At 38.7% G+C, this 17,849-nt stretch overlaps 1 protein-coding gene across 1 annotated transcript in view; it reads left to right on the forward strand.

Moving 5' to 3' along the window:
• The window catches only part of INVS (inversin), a 137,935-nt gene that overhangs the window by 44,010 nt on the left and 76,076 nt on the right, over nt 1–17,849 (forward strand). The gene's annotated exons all lie outside the window — the stretch shown is intronic.

The following is a 17,849-nucleotide window of genomic DNA, read 5'->3' on the forward strand; positions in this document are numbered from 1 at the left end:
TCATTGTTTTCTTCTTTATATTTTTCTTTATTCTTGAAATTTCTTTAATGAATATCTTATTACTTTTATAATAAAATTTTTTTCCTCTTTTTCCTCTAACTTTATATTTTGGCATAATTTCAGATTTACAGAAAAGTTGTGAGAATACTGTAAAGAATTCTCATATACCCTTCACCCAAATTCCCCAGATGTGCACATTTAACCAGATATGCTTTATCCTTCTCTCTCAGTATATGTGAGTGTGAGACATTGTCTCCTGAACCATCTGGAGTAAGCTGTAGACATGATACTCCTTTGCCCTCAAATCTTTAGTGCATATTTCCGATAAACAAGGACATTCTCTTAAATAGCCATAGTTCAATTACCAAAATCAGGCAATTAACATAAATACTATTATCTAATCCACAAATCTTATTTAGATTTTGCCAATTGTCCCAATAATGTCATCTACGTAAAAGAAAATCCAGGATCAGGCATTTTATTCAATTATTATGTCTTTTTAGTTTTCATTAATCTGCAACAGTTCCTCAGTCTTGTACGTGTGTGTGTGTGTGTGTGTGTGTGTGTGTGTGCACATGTGACATTACATTCTAAGTGTACAGACCAATTATATTGTCTTTCATTTTGGATTTGTCTGATGTTTCCTCATAATCTAGGTTATGCATTTTTGGTACGAATACCACAGGAATGATGTTTTGTTCTTCTTAGTGCATCATATCAGAAAGCACATGATGTTATTTGTCCCATGATTGGTGATGTTAACTTTGATCATTTGGATAAAGTGCTATCTACCAGGTTGCTCCACTGCAACCTTACTTTTTTTCCTTTGTGATTAATAAGTATTTTGTGGAGAGCTAATTTGAAACTATGTAAATATCCTATTATTCCTCAAGCTTTCACCCACAAGTATTAGCATCCTCCGGCCACTCCACCTGAGTCAGTTAATATTATGATGGCTGCCAATGGTAAAAGTTTTTTTTTTTTTTTGTAAAAGTTATTTTTAATCAATCACTGCTTATTCTAGATATGAAATTAGATGAATGGTCTGATGGAAATTGTAAAAATCATCTCTCACATTAAATAAAAAAGCTAAAAAAGAATGGAAGAGATTGTACCAAAAGCTTGTGTTAGACTTAGGATAATGGAATTATAGGTGATCTTTTTTCTTATTTTCCCAATTTTCAATAATTTTCCAATATATATGAAATGTATAATTCATAATTTTTGAATCCCTTTCTAAAATGTATATTTGTTTATATCTAATTGGTCCACAAAGAGCTTGAGGGAGACACTAAAATGTTGATTTAAGAGTTGTGATGTGCTTGAACTTAGAAGAACTGTTAAACTAGAATTAAAACATAGCTGTGGCAAACAGACACCTACCTACCCTGGGATAAGTTACCAAATGGCACAACTAAAATAACCTTTGATCTGCAACTCTTTCTTCCCCACTCTAACCACTACTAGCATTATTTTTTACTGACTCAGTTGCCTCTTACTTAGTTTCAGAGAGAAAAGGTCCCAGAACAGTGAAGGAAAGGTGAGGAACAGTACAGAGTTCAGGGATGGATTTGTAGATGGAGGTGGTTTGTGATATGATTTTTTGAAGATGGCTAGATTTGAGACTAGAAGATACATGTTTGAATTCAAGCATCGCTATCCATTGTGAGGACTTTGGCTACCGTTTTGAAAATGGGTAATGGTTACCCAGTCAGATAACTACTTAGTGCTCAGCATTTAATGAAAACCTTTAATGCATACCCTGAATGAGGTTCGCTAAGGATTTCTGAGTTTAATTGAACTTATTTACACACTTATCTGTCATTTGTCTTTTTCACTATCTAAGAAATCACATCCATAGTGTGGAACTGAAGTAGAGAAGGCAACAGATGGATTCGATCAGTTGTTTGCAACAGTTTCCCCAAAGGCACATATCTAAGCCAAGTAGATGAACTGATTTTTTTTAAACTGCATGTTAGGATCAATAAAACTAAGGTACACTGTTGAAAAACTAAAGATGGAGCCTACTGCAAGACTTGGGGTGCTTCAAAGGAACCAGGTGTTAAACAAGATTTGTTTGGATTTAGTTTCTGAACTTAATGTTGAAACATGATTTTTTAAAGTAACTACTTGCAGTGCAACTCAGAAGACTGGTCAGTGTCAGTGAGGAGAACAGACCAGGCAGATTATAATGTTCATCAAGCAATGAGAACACTAGGAGCAAATACTTTCTTTCTTTCTTTTTTTTGTATCTGAAACAACAAATATGGTCAAATAAAAAATGTTTTGTTTACAAGGACTACTTTTATGATGAGAGGAGAACCATAATGGTATCTGAGAAAGAAACCAATATTTATTAAGCCCTTGCTGTGAACTGGTCACTATGGGTTTTGGGGTGTTGTTTTTTTTTTTCTTTTTTACCAGTGGGAAATCTGGGGCTTTGAGAAATAACATGCTCACAGTTAATACAGCCAATGAAGTACCCAGATCTGACTGGTTCCAAAATACATTCTCATTTAATTACACCATGCTGCCTCCCCATGGGTAGCATTTCTGGCTCCCCTAAAGCTTGAACTTCATTATGCTAGGAGAAGGAATTTTTGTATCTGGAAAAAGGAAATAGACTCAAAAACTATTACGCTGTGCTTAGGAAAAATGAAAATTATTAGAAATTTAGGTTATTATTGAGGCAGCTAGAATAAAAAACACTTAGTTTTGAAGTAGCTATAAAAACTGGATCATCTGCTTCTTAGAATCATAAAGTCAAAGAACATTAAGCTGGGTAAGCCTTTAGATCATAATCCAACCTCCTTATTTTTTTCATGTGGGAAGAAACTGAGGCTGGGAGAAAATCAATAATTTGCCTTTATATGTGAGGTTGAGCTGGCTGAGACCCTCTCATGTCACTGCCTTACTTAAATTCTTCAGTACTGCTTCAGAAACCCTAAGGAAAAAGTGCAAACTCCTTAGTCTGGCACATTTCATCCTCTAGTCCTTGCTTACCTTTTTGGCTTCAGCTTCATGTGTCTCCCTTTCTACTCTATTTAAAGCTTTTATTCTAATCACCTCTTCCTCACCCTCATTCTCCATGCACAGTGCCCTTGCACACTCACTTCCCACTTAAGTTGGCTTTAAATACAGCTCAGGCACTGTTTTCTTCAAGAAGCCTTTACTGACCCCTCAAGGCTGGGTGAGGTACCCCTCTTTAGAGTTCTTACCACTGTCCTTACGTAGGGCTGATCTCATTCATTGTATTACAACAGTGAGCAACACTTGCAAATGGCTTCACCATGTGTTACGGCCAGAGTGAGTGATAGTGTGGGATTAACTGCACCATGTAATAAGTGAATATGAGAGACTTGCTACATACAACTTAACTAATGTTGCCTTCAGAATTTCTCCATAGGAGGAGCTTATGGGGACAAATTGATCGGAAGGGGTGGGAATAAGACTCAAAGCTATCTTTGTATAGCACTTCGCATAAAATTCGGAAAATATCCAGTGTTCCTATCAAAGAAATGGGGAGGAGAGAAAATATGGAGACATGGAGAGATGCTAAAGTATTGGTGATCCCAAATCAAGATCCAGCTCAACTGCCATGTCCTTCATGGGGTCTTTCCTGTTCTAACATTTCCCCTCCCCATAAAGGGCTGAAAGTACATCCTCATCCAACCTGCCTGGTCTATTTTGTATTTTTTATGCACTTGCCCCTCCCTGCTTGTACTACATCATAGTGTATAATGAGCATACATCTCTATTTTAATTATTTTTAAAGCTTCCAAAACCCTTAGCATAGTGTCTGATTCAGGGTAATTACATAGTAAGTAACTGTTGAATGTGGAATGAATTATTGAATTAGGTCAGCACATCTCAATCTTAATACCATTTTCGAATCACCTACAGAGCATTTAGGAAATATTAATTCCAAAGCCTCAGAAATTCTTCTTTTTTTGAATTATTATTTTTTAATGCAGCAGGTTCTTATTAGTTATCTATTTTATACATATCTGTGTGTATATGTCAATCCCAATCTCCCAATTCATCACACCACCACCAGCACCACCCCCCGCCCCTGCTTTCCCCCCCTTGGTGTCCTTACATTTGTTCTCTACATCTGTGTCTCTATTTCTGCCTTGCAAACCGGTTCATCTGTACCATTTTTCTAGATTCCACATATATGCATTAATATATGATATTTGTTTTTCTCCTCATTTACTTCACTCTGTATGACAGTCTCTGGGTCCATCCACGTCTATGCACATGACCCAATTTTGTTCCTTTTTATGGCTCAGTAATATTCCATTGTATATATATACACACCACATCTTCTTTATCTATTTGTCTGTCAGTGGGCATTTAGGTTGCTTCCATGACCTGGCTATTGCAAATAGTGCTGCAGTGAACATTGGAGTGCATGTGGCTTTTTTTTTTTTTTTTTGCGGTACGCAGGCCTCTCACCGCTGCGGCCTCCCCCGCTGCAGAGCACAGGCTCCGGACGCGCAGGCCCAGCGGCCACGGCTCACGGGCCCAGCCGCTCCGCGGCACGCGGGATCCCCCGGGACCGGGGCACGAACCCGCGTCCCCTGCATCGGCAGGCAGACTCCCAACCACTGCGCCACCAGGGAAGCCCCTTGGAGTGCATGTGGCTTTTTGAATTATGGTTTTCTCTGGATATATGCCCAGTAGTGGGATTGCTGGGTCATATGGTAATTCTATTTTTAGTTTTTTAAGGAAGCTCCATACCGTTCTCTTTAGTGGCTGTATCAATTTACATTCCCACCAACAGTGCAGGAGGGTTCCCTTTTCTCCACACCCTCCTCCAGCATTTATTGTTTGTAGATTTTCTGATGATGCCCATTCTAACTGCTGTGAGTTGATACCTCATTGTAGTTTTGATTTGCACTTCTCTAATAATTAGTGATGTTGAGCAGCTTTTCATGTGCCTCTTGGCCATCTGTGTGTCTTCTTTGGAGAAATATCTATTTAAGTCTTCTGCCCATTTTTGGATTGGGTTGTTTGTTCTTTTTAATATTGAGGTGCATGAGCTGTTTACATATTTTGGAGATTAATCCTTTGTCAGTTGCCTCATTTGCAAATATTTTCCCCCATTCTGAGGGTTGTCTTTTTGTCTTGTTTATAGTTTCCTTTGCTGTGCAAAAGATTTTAAGTTTCATTAGGCCCCATTTGTTTATTTTTGTTTTTATTTCCATTACTCTAGGAGGTGGGTCAAAAAAGATCTTGCTGCAATTTATGTCAAATAGTGTTCTTCCTATGTTTTCCTCTAAGAGCTTTATAGTGTCTGGCCTTACATTTAGGTCTTTAATTCATTTTGAGTTTATTTTTGTGTATGGTGTTAGGGAGTGTTCTAATTTCATTTTTTTACATGTAGCTGTCCAGTTGACCCAGCACCACTTATTGAAGAGGCTGTCTTTTCTCCATTGTATATCCTTGCCTCCTTTGTCATAGATTAGTTGACCATAGGTGCATGGGTTTATCTCTGGGCTTTCTCTCCTGTTCCATTTATCTGTATTTCTGTTTTTGTGTCAGTACCATATTGTCTTGATTACTGTAGCTTTGTAGTATAGTCTGAAGTCAGGGAGTCTGACTCCTCCAGCTCCATTTTTTTCCCTCAAGATTGCTTTGGCTATTCAGGGTCTTTTCTGTTTCCATACAAGTTGTGAATTTTTTTGTTCTAGTTCTGTGAAAAATGCCATTGGTAGTTTGATAGGGATTGCATTGAATCTGTAGATTGCTTTGGGTAGTATAGTCATTTTCACAATATTGATTCTTCCAATCCAAGAAGATGGTATATCTCTCCATCTGTTTGTGTCATCTTTGATTTCTTTCATCAGTGTCTTATAGTTTTCTGAGTACAGGTCTTTTACCTCCTTAGGTAGGTTTATCCCTAGGTATTTTATTCTTTTTGTTGCAGCAGTGAATGGGATTGTTTCCTTAATTTATTTTTCTGATCTTTCATTGTTAGTGTATAGGAATACAAGAGATTTCTCTGCATTAATTTTGTATCCTGCAACTTTACCAAATTCATTTATTAGCTCTAGTAGTTTTCTGGTGCCAAAGCCTCAGAAATTCTGACTTCATTGATCTAGGATGAAACAGGCATTCTTTTTTTGGTAGTTTTTGTTGTTTGTTTTTTTTAAGTTCTTCAGGGTTGAGAACTCTGTTATTAGATTCTTTGTTTAAACAATGATTCTCAAAGTGTGAACTCCTGGACCTATCAGCACCAGTGTCTCCCAGAAACTTGTTTGAAATGTAGATTCTGGGACCCCACACCAGAGTTAGTGAATGAAAAACTCTGAGGGAAGTCCTCAGCAGACTGTGTTTTCCAGCTCTCCAGAGATCCTGATGCATGCTAGAGTTTGAGAACTACTGATTTAAGATGAAATAAATGTTTTCCTATAAATAAAATGTCAAACTATGAGAAACAAAATACATTTTATAATCAGCCCAAAAGGTTTTGCCAACTCAAAGCACCACTCTGAATAAATGAGGGTAGCTCACAAGCACAAGAGAATTGTACTTGTGGAAATAAGCATCACGGCATTTTATAACTTTTAATATTTTTTGTATGAAATCCTCTCCACTGAAGGGACTAATTTTCATAATAATCTTTAAAAAAATAGTCTATGTCAGGCAGGAAAAGCACATGAAAAATCCAGCACTGGGTAAGGAAGCCTCAGAGTCAAGGATATATTTTCATAGTTTCTTTTCTTAGAGAAAAGTCTGTCTACTTTTTTTTGACAGTAACATTTTCTCGTTCTGTTGTGCTGTTTGACTATGTGCCACTTGATAGTTCTGTCTATTCCTATGGAAACCAAGTTAGTAGATGGAGCCAAGGCTTGGAGGAGGCATTGAGGAGAAATATTAGAAGAGTTCAGCCACAGAGCAAATAAAGATGTTGCCTTTCCTTCAGTCAAATCCTCTCTGAGAGCCAGAATCTGTTTCAAGCCAGAGGGATGTTCTTGGCTGATGTATTGTCTAGCTGCTCTGCCAGATGGATGAACATCTTAAACTTGAAAAGCAACAAATAGAGCTCCATTCTGCCTTTGAAGTACCATTCTTAACCTTTGCTTAGAGAATTGTCAAATAGCTTTTTAAAAACATTTTTTTCAGATTTGCATAAGATGACAGGTTAGTGATGTGGTTACCATCATAATTGTTGAGTAATTAGAAATTTTAGCTGTAAAACACAGTATTTAGGCTTGAAATCAGAAATTTAAGAAAAGAAAGAGAATGTCTGTGATTGGGAAAAGCAATGCGGATTTGATTTCATTTCTATAGCTCAGTAATTCATGTCATTCAAAAATGGTTTTTGTAACTGTTTCCTGTAAAGATTCGCATTAAATTTAAAAAAAGAAGAAGAAGAAAAAAAAAAAGCAGGAAACCAGAGTAGAATGAGACAACTAAATCAACTGGGATCAAAGAATGATCCAAGCAGACAAGAATAATGAGGAAAGGCCCATCCTTTTTCCAATCCACTTATACTCTATATTTGATATGGTAGTAGTATCTCATGGTCTAGGTAAAAGAACAGTATGGATTGCATTGTACTGAGCTATTTATGTGGATATTTTAAATCATGTTTTTATTTCAGCTAAGATGTATAGATTCATTTTTCCAGTTTCATGTACTTTAATTTATGCCAGAAATTATGTCTTTAGATAAAATAGTTGAAACAGCTATTAATATAGATGATTCCTAACCCTATATCTTGAATCTAGCTGTCTCTTCCAATCTTCAGATCCATATAGATTCTTTTCTTTTCTTTCTTTCTTTCTTTTTTTTTTTTGCTATATATCTCTATATAGATTTCCCTCAGACACCCCAAACTCCACATGTTAGAAAAACAGAACTCAAAATCTTTATCCTTAATCCTATTTCTCCTTCTGTCCTTTCAGTTGTTGACACCACTCTCCATTTTGTACCCATTCAGGAGGCCTCTTACATATTTCACAGTCTGTCCTCTTATTTCCACTTAGCTCCCATCATTTCTATTCTGGATTGCTGTAGTAACCCCCTAACCAGTCTCACTACCAAAGATTTGTTTCCCTCAAATCAGTACTTCACACAGCCTCCAGGATATTTCTTAAAAACATAAATCCACTCATGTCATTTCCTCCTTCAACTCTTCACTGGCACCCCATTACCTATATGATAAATTTTAGACTCTTCGTCATACTGTATTAGACTCTCCATTTTCTAGCCCCTACTCACCTCTCTAATCAATTTTTCACTTCTTATATTCAATACTTCATTTCATATTACAATAATATAGAACTATCTTCGAGGCTTGAGATTTTGTCTCACCGTATATGCAAGATAAGAAGTTAGTCTGTTACTGCTTCGTGGATGTTGACAATAGACACAAGCCTCTAGGGTCAGGGACAAAGAAGTTTACTATTCACAGCATAGCAAAAAGCATCAGCACCTATATGTTTGTATTGATTTCCCTTTCCCCCAAGAACCATGGGAGAGTCACAGAAGGCCCAGATGGATGCTGTACACACAGCAGTTTTCCATCATAGCACAGAGGAACACTGAACTTCAGGAATCTACGCTTTTGTAGTGAGCAGCTAGTAAACCCAGAAGAGATGACCTCACCCCTCAAATTGATTGCAGCAAACACAACCCAGAGAAGTTGCCTAGGCCAGGAGTGGTCAAGTCTCTGCATTTTTGGCATAAGAACATGCAGTGATGATTAGGGCCCATGGTAAATTGCTTCTCCCAGCAACTCGTCACTTAGCCCTACATGTTCTTGACATGAGCATGCCATTCTTTCAGCTACTCTGATTAATCTGACCAACAGAGGCTGGGGACAAATCTGTTTAATATGTCTCATACAGCATTTAAATAATAGAACTCCAAGCCGCAGGATGAGAACAACCTGCAGTATTGACTTCAGTGTCCTGGATTAAGTCCACTGTGAATAAGTACCAGGGGAGACAGTAGGTCTTACTTTATACAGCGAAGATATACTCTAAGACTATTCTGTTATCTATTATGACCCATGCAAGGGAGTTTGACCGACCTGCTGATCTTTGGTGTTATTACCAATAATTACATGAGGCACTAGGGGCTGAAAAGCAACCCCTAAGCCCAATGGAGAACTATTTCTTGGCCCTCTTTCCCCCAGATACAAACATATAACCTGAAGAGGCACAAGTCACTTTAGTTCAGGATTTGTTGTTAAACGTGGATCACCATTTCGTTGTTTGGCTAAGCCACATGGGCAGTATCACCAAGTAGTTACAGCTTTGATTGTCATACATGGCATAACCCAAGGCCTCTCATGCTGCCATTGATGGCATCAAGCATGGCAGAAGAGTTCAGGTCCATCCATGTCCACATGAATTTTTCTGTTTCATAGCACATGGATGGGGATGACAAACACAAAAGCAGATCAGATTGCAAGCCTCAGCTGCTATTTGATTCAGGTAGTGAAAAGTAATTTTGTTTTTTTCTGGGATACAGTACTGGATCCAGAGGACAAAGAGAGCATCAGTTGTCCTCTTCCTCCCTGTACCTCCCAAGGTGTCCCCTTCCCAGGTGCTGAAGTTGTTGCATTCCCTCCTCAACCACAAAATCAGTGTGTCCCACCCTAATAGCTAGAACTCCTCACCTTTTCTCTCATCATCTCCTACTTGCACCCATACCTTTCACCTAGAAGGGTAGATACATATAGGACAAATTTACAGAGACCCATTATGTCCCCCACTTTAGCCCACGTGGGCATTTAGGAGGACTTTGTGAGTAGTGTACTCAAGCAAGTGGTCATTATGGATGTGTATGATGTAGGACCATGTCAATCAACAAACAAATTCAGGTGGCTGAACCAGAGTTAAGTTTGAATCTCTAAGCTCCCTTTTGGTTGGGCTGCCACCAAGAGGGTGTACCAATGAGGCCAGCCTGGGATTACTCTTAAGGGAAAGAAAGAAGCATCATAACCAGGGATGGACAGGGCGGAACCCCAAATTTTCAACATAGGTGTATATGATTCCCCATTCCTTCTGTCCTGATTACTTCCCAGGAGGCTGCCATAAGGAGATGAGCTCTTTCTGCGGGTGGCCACATACAGTAACCAAACTACCCTACCTCTCTCAGGTGTGTGGATCAGGAAGAGGTAACTGAGGTGGAACCAGAAATCTTTCTGAGTTTATTTTCAAGGAGGCCATGGCTGCTCTTGATAATTTCAGATTCCTGAGGACAGCATGGGGCATAGAATGCCCATAGAATGTAGAGGGCTGACCTGCCCTGTACACAGTCGGTCTTCCAGAGTTGTCATGAACGTTGGACTGCCTCCCAGTGGTTGCCATCAGGTTTTAACTTAGCCAAATCATCAGTAAACCAGGACAAGGCATTCAGGGGAACCTCTGAGCATCAAGGGCACCATTAAACCAGCAGTTTGCCTCAGACAGTGGCCATCTCCACGCCCAGTTCTTTGTCCTCATTGCCAGACAAAGCAGACTATAGCAGGGATCAGGTACGTGGCGCAGTTGGCTCTGTGTTATCAGGCAAGGCTTTGCATTCACTTTCACTTTTGAGCAGCTGCCCACTCGTGTCTCAGCCAAGGGAACCTCTGCTGTTTTCAGTCCACCCAAAATTCTGTATCAAGTAGCAGGGTCTCATTGCTTTCTCCATTGGTTTCCACTTTGGAGATTCCTTGTCTCAGCGGCCACAACTACATTGCCTTTCAGCTTGCTGCCCCATTGTCATGCTTTCATCCCTTCCTCTGCTTGCCCAGGGGAAGGTGAGCCAAGACCAAGGCATCATTTGAGTGGCTTGTTTCAATCCTGCTCTTCCTCACTGAGTCATTAACAGGACAGTGGGTTCCCTTATCTCCCCAACCTTGCCCACCGCTTGGGTATGATCACATGGAATCTTCTCATCCCTGAACCTGACCTGCCCTGGTCAGGCCCTGGTCCTTACTCTTCAAGAAAACTATGTCTCCGTCAGTATCCCCTCCTCATTTCCTGTACTGTCAGGTCTTGGATTTAATTTACCCTACTTTTTTCTTTGTTTATGCCAACTTATTACAAGGTAATAAATTGGTTCTGAGTACTGGCAGAAGACATAAGACTACCATCAGAGACAAAAAAAGCTTTATTACTGATGGCAAAAGCATGAGCACTTGCATTTTTGCATCCCTTACCCCCAAGAACCAGGAGGCAATGCAGAGGTCCCAGATGGACACTGGAGTTCACATGGCATCTGAGGATTGCTGAATTTGGGGTAGCTTCAGACTTTACTACTTACTTTAGTAAGTAGTAAGCAAGACTCTTTATCTAATGTCCTGGGAGACATTAATGTCCCTTAAGACTGCTTGATACAAACCCAACTCTGAGAAATGGCCCAGGTAGAGGAGTCGGCTTTGCATTCTTGGCATATTTAGTAAGAACATACAGGGACACTCAGGGCCCACGGCAGATTGCCTCTCCCAACACTATTGTGGTATTTCTAAGACTCATTTGTGTCTGCAACCATTACAGGAAAGATTGAGATAAAGAGGTTATTGATATTTGTGACCTATATACTTCCTAGAGTTAGTGATTCTTTTTAAAAATTAACATGGTAAATGCCTTGAGAGTTTATAAATATGTAATTACATAGATAGCATTAGACTTTATAGTAACAGATCATGTTTCTATTATTTCCATTTCAGTTTTAAATAATGTATCTTTTGGTATGTAGTATGATTAAGATTTAGAATAAAATATGGCAGAATGCCTACCTTACATTTATTTGTGCTATTATACATATAATACTTCCAGGACAAAATTATACGCAAACCTATAAATGAACAAAAAAATAAATTAACATTTGGTGGACAATTGTTTTCTCCCCAGCTACAGTGAGAGTAAATTAAGTGCTGAGGACACAGAGAGAACAAGAATGCAAAGAGATTCATCAGAAAACATGTAGGTTTTGAGAAAATATCTAGTCTCTTCAGTGTCCCAGTGGGGGAAAGGACTGCTACAGGCAGTCCTATATTCACACTAAAGCCAAGAAAAGACTTAGAATTTGGTAGTATTCTTTGCCTTGATATGAGGCTATAGCTTTAGAGGAAGCTGTTTTAGAGAAGTGGCAGGAGCAGGACAAAGATAAGCCTCAGGACCAGGAAGCTCCCCACTAGCTCAGTGACAGTAACTGTGATACCCCTAGTATCACTAGACAGGGGGCTGCGAAACATCATTATAAGTACAGATTCTTATAATGGACCAGGAGCTGGATGTTAGCAGCTATAAGGGTGAGCAAAGAGAAAAAAACAAAAAAAAAACAAAAAAATAACAGCAAACAATCTTCTCTTTAAAATGAGCCCTCAAACAAAATATATGAAGAAATCTCATGCTAAGAAAGCTACCAGTATCATCATTCAGATCATGAATTCATTCCTAGCAGAAGAACATAAACAAAGCAAAAAGAAAAGCCACACAAAGAGAGAAGATATTTGCAAAACAAGCTAAGAATTAGTATCCAGAATATGTAAATAACTTCTATAGATCAGTAAGAAAAAGACAAATAGCTCAGTTGCAAAATGAGTAAACAGTGCAAAAAAGCTCTTCACAGAAGAAGAAACAAATAGCTAACAAAGACGTTCCACTTCAAGAAGGGAAATGAAAATTAAATCCATGGTAAAATACAATTGTATACCCAGTATATTGGCAAAAGTTAGCAAGTCTGACAAAACCAAGTGTGGAGAGGATGTGGCGAAACAAGCATTCTCAAACATTACTGGTGGGAGTGTAAATTGGAGTAACTACTTGAGAGAACAGTTTCAGCCCAGCAGCTTCAGAAATTCTGGCACATGTACCAGGAGCTATGAGAAAATTCATTACAGTATTGTTTGTAATAGTGAAAAATGAGAAACATGCTAAGTATTCCCTTAGAGAATAAATAAATATAATATTATTTTCATATGACAGAAAGCTTTCTTCAGTGAAAATGTATGAACCAAAGCAATTTGGATACATCTCAAAAATATTGCTTTGAGTTAAAGGTGGCAAGTAATTCATGTAGGGCTACTTATATAAAGATTGAAAACATGTAAAATAATGCTATGTAGTTTATGAATACATGTATTTGTAAGAAATAAAATGTATCAAAACATTCACTGGAATGATAACCACCAAGTTCTCCAAAGAGAGAAAAGGTAATAGAATTGGGGAAGGACACAAAGGGAGTATTAACCATATATGTTATGTTTTATTTCTTAAAAATGAAAAATCTAAAACAAAATATCAAAGTATTTCACTCAGAACTTCCATATCATTGTTATTAAGATTAAATGACTTTTCCTAAAAAAAGGAATTCATCTTAGCAAGTTGGACAGACAAAAATATGAGCTTAAGTGGCATTTTGAGTTGATTTGTTCCCAGATCATTTCAAGAGCTATTCTCCAGGTCAGAGAGCTTTTTCATTCTCTTTTACCCTTTCAGATATTACACTCCTTTTCATGTATTTGGGGAAAATCCAAATGTCATAATCACTTACATTACAGACAAAAGAAGCTCATGGTGTTAATAATTACAGGAAGATTAAGATGAGGATTATTAGTACCTAACAACAACGGCAACAACAAAAAACCAGAAACTGAGAAATGACGTCTTATTCAATGTTTCAGAGACATTAGGAAATATTTTCACATTTCACTGGCATAATAGACCTCATCATATCAGAGTTAATGTCCTTTTAGTGATGAAATCAGGACTTTTTTGTAACTTTAGCTCTCATTTCTGCTCACTTACCACCGGAATTTTCTTAAGAATATACACTCTTTTGATCTATTATCTCTTTTGATCTTATACTATTTCCTACCCAGTCAGAAATTATAAAAGCAAATTCCAAAACAGTCTTCACCTCAGGATCATGTTCTGTGTGGCCCTAAGATATGATACTAAATTGTTAACTTCCAAATCATCCCCAAAGTATTTGTGTTATAATAAACTTGAAAACTTAAGAAGTCCAAATTTCAAGCAATAGTGAGGAAATGTTTAGACATTTTGTTTGTTTGCTTTTGTATTGAGGAGGCTTTACGGGAAACAAAGTAGCCTCTAACATGTGTCCCCAGGGTCATACAGTCTTCAGGGGGTTATCAAAATAGCTTGCTGCCTCAAACTAGTGTTGTCCTCTTTTCCACTGATATTACAAATACTCTCCTGTTGTCTGTCCCCTCTGTTCAGTCTCAGAATTGAGTTTGCCTACACTGGGCATTTAATAAATGCTTGTTCATGAGACCAAGGAGGTTGACCTTGGTCCAAATGGATTATATTGTTTCTAGTCCCAGCATTCGTTAGTAATATCTGATGTGTCTCTGTCCTTTGGAATAGAAGAAGCTGGCCTGATCATATAGCTGACCCCTCCTCAGGGTACCAGCTAAATTCCTATTGGGTATGTTCTTGTTGGTACTATATCACCTTTATCCGTAGGTAGAGTGTAGACATCTTTCTCAATGTAAAAAAAAAATCAGAAAAGCCATAATTTATAACATTCCAACTATTTTTACTTTTACCTGTTCCTAACCTTGGTTCTCTCCTTAATCAGTAGCTGAACTATGTATACCATATTCAGTTAGATCTTTCTATCTACATGCCCTCTGTCATGGGCCATTCTTGGTTCCACTTGACCATTTATGTTTTATTGCTTCCTCCACATTGGAAAACTGTCCATAATAAAGTTAGCAAACATTACTGAGCATTTGCTTTGTGTACTGTTCTAAGTACAGAGATTACCTTTATCATTTCATATGCATGATAATCTCAGGTACTATTATTATTCCTGTTTCACAGATGAGGAAATTAGAGTCACAGGAAGATACTTTAATTGATATGTAAAACTTTTCCACGATACTTCTGTGAGGAGCAAAGATGAAATCTATGTCAAAGAGCTTTGTAATAAGTAAAGTACAAACATTTTACTCCTTCCTGCTTTGTAACAAGGTTCAATGGATGTTTGTTGAATGAATGAGTGATTATTACTGAGGTGTACGATGTTTTCTGTAGGTAGAATCTGCAGAATAATGTGAAATGTAAATATACCAAGCACTGTGTCTGTAAGTCAGTAGCCACCCCCTAACACATTCTAGTTTCCTCCTTCTCCTTCCCATTTCCTCTAAAATTCAAATTCACAATGACTGATTGAATATCTTTAAAAGTCATGATGAATTATTCTGTAATATTTGAAATGTTATGCTCAGAAAGGTCAAACCTTATTTTTTTGGTATGAAGTACCACATATGTTTATTTTTCCTGGGTATTTTTCTCTTTTTCTGAAAGAAAAGATGGCAAGAGATTTAGAGCAGGGTGCCCTCTTGAGGAAATTTTAGTACCTTCTCAAAAACTTGCATTGGGTGAAATCAGAAAATCCAGATAAATGATGTCCACTATGAATGAAGCTCAGATAAATAAAACATTAAAAAGTAATAGTAGCCAAATTCCAGATATTTGAGAGTTAATATTCTTTTTTTTTTAATATGTTAGGGGTAGGAGTTTATTAATTTATTTTATTTATTTTTGCTGTGTTGGGTCTTCGTTTCTGTGCGAGGGCCTTCTCCAGTAGCGGCAAGCAGGGGCCACCCTTCATCGCGGTGCGCGGGCCTCTCACTGTCGCGGCCTCTCTTGTTGCGGAGCACAGGCTCCAGACGCGCAGGCTCAGCAGCTGTGGCTCACAGGCCTAGCTGCTCCGCGGCACACGGGATCCCCCCAGACCAGGGCTCGAACCCGTGTCCCCTGCATCAGCAGGCAGACTCTCAACCACTGCGCCACCAGGGAAGCCCCGAGAGTTAATATTCTTAACTGTTATGATCTAATTTAGCAACTGTAAATAAGAATTTTTAAATAAAAACAAAAACCTCTAGAAGATATTTCATTTCCTCTTATTCACTCAGTCTTTCAAGTAATATTTATTAAGCACCTATTATGTGCCAGGAACCATGCCGAGCACAGTGGTCAACAAAACATAGTCTCTGCCTTCATGATGCTTACTGCTTATGAGGGAAATCTCAGTGAAGGGAAATAAAAACATATGTAACTACAAACTGGGGAAAGTACTATGAAGGAAATGAAAGGGTACTGCAATAAAGAAGAACAAAATAAGTTCTGCTTAGGGTGGTCAAGGAAAGCCTCTCTGAAAGGAAATAAATAAGCTGCATTCATTTGTTTTTCAGTCCATTCCAAGTTTCTCCATCTAGTATAGACAACCTTATGACCCTTTTCCTAGCCTTGTTCTCCCTTATCTCAGCCCTGGAGCTGAGTTGAATCCTGTCTTTGCCCCTGCAGGCAAGTCTCATTCTTCCTTCTGCACCTCACTGTTGCTCTAGCTAGTTCCCTTTGCCTTACTTAGAGCCTCACATGCATCACAGTGGGGAACCTGCTCAATCAATAAATGTCTTCCTTACTAATACCAATAGCTCCTGATAGTAGAACATTAATGCATTGTAATTATAATACTTAAAGGTCACATTTCCAACAATGTTAAGGATGTAGAGGGTCTCAGAAGATGAAAAAGACAGGTAGCCCTGCCTGCCACTATGCTTTGAATAGGGAAAGAGAAAATACACATGAAGTAGGCAGAGAACTTGATCATGCAATGCAGTTTGTTCATGTTGACTTTGAAATATCTGTGATACCAAGCATATTGAAGTCTCCAATCAGAATTGGAAATATGGAGCTAGATCTCAGGAAAGAGCTTAAAAGAACTACGGAATTTTTTTTTGTGTGTGTGTGTGTGTGTGTGTGTGTGTGTGTGTGTGTGTGTGGTACTTGGGTCTCTCACTGTCGTGGCCTCTCCCGTTGCGGAAAACAGGCTCTGGACACGCAGGCTTAGCAGCCATGGCTCACGGGCCCAGCCGCTCCGCGGCATGTGGGATCTTCCCAGACCGGGGCACGAACCTGTGTCCCCTGCATCAGCAAGCGGACTCTCAACCACTGCACCACCAGGGAAACCCAGAACTATGGAATATTTTTGTTGTTGTTTTGGTTTTGTTTTTGTTTTTTTTGCGGTACGCGGGCCTCTCACTGCTGCGGCCTCTCCTGTTGCAGAGCACAGGCTCCGGACGCGCAGGGTCAGCAGCCATGGCTCACAGGCCCAGCTGCTCCGCGGCATGTGGGATCTTCCCAGACCGGGGCACGAACCCGTGTCCTCCGCATCGGCAGGCGGACTCTCAACCACTGCACCACCAGGGAAGCCCCTGGAATATTTTTCAAGGGTTTCAAAGCTCACATAGACATACTATAAAATGGTCGACCTGAGTCCCCACCAGTGTATTACTCTAGCCCTTGTAGCTTAACTTCTTTCTCCAGATGGGTTGGTTCTGCCAGATTGGAGGGTTTAACTGGTGTGGAGAGCACTGCCTGCAAATGGGCGGCCTACAGTGATTTCTGGGTTGGTGTTTGTGTGAACAGATGAGTCTGGGACCTGAACTTTGAGGAAGCTGCTTCTACCTTAGTTGTACCTGTAAATAGCTCTCGTCAAGAAAGCTAACCACCTTTTCCTTATTAACCAAATGACTGTGAACAAAATATTTAACCCCTTTGAATCTCAATTCCCTCACCTGTAAATTGGGGTTTAACATCTCTACTTATTTCACAAAGTTGTTATACTTTAAATATAAATAATATGTGCTGTGCTGGTCAGATTGTGCTGAAACTAATACATTCACACATTGTTGCAACTAGATAGCAATTTGGAAAATACACCAAAAACCATAAAATGCACAAACTCCTTTGACCCAGTTATTTGGTTCCTGATAATTTATTCTATGGAAAAAAATATGTGAAAAATAATGTACATTGTAGCATTTTCTATTAAAAAAATATTACAAGCAATAATAGAATGAT

The sequence above is a fragment of the Phocoena phocoena genome, chromosome 6 (assembly GCF_963924675.1).
Source record: "Phocoena phocoena chromosome 6, mPhoPho1.1, whole genome shotgun sequence".
Classification (NCBI taxonomy): domain Eukaryota; kingdom Metazoa; phylum Chordata; class Mammalia; order Artiodactyla; family Phocoenidae; genus Phocoena; species Phocoena phocoena.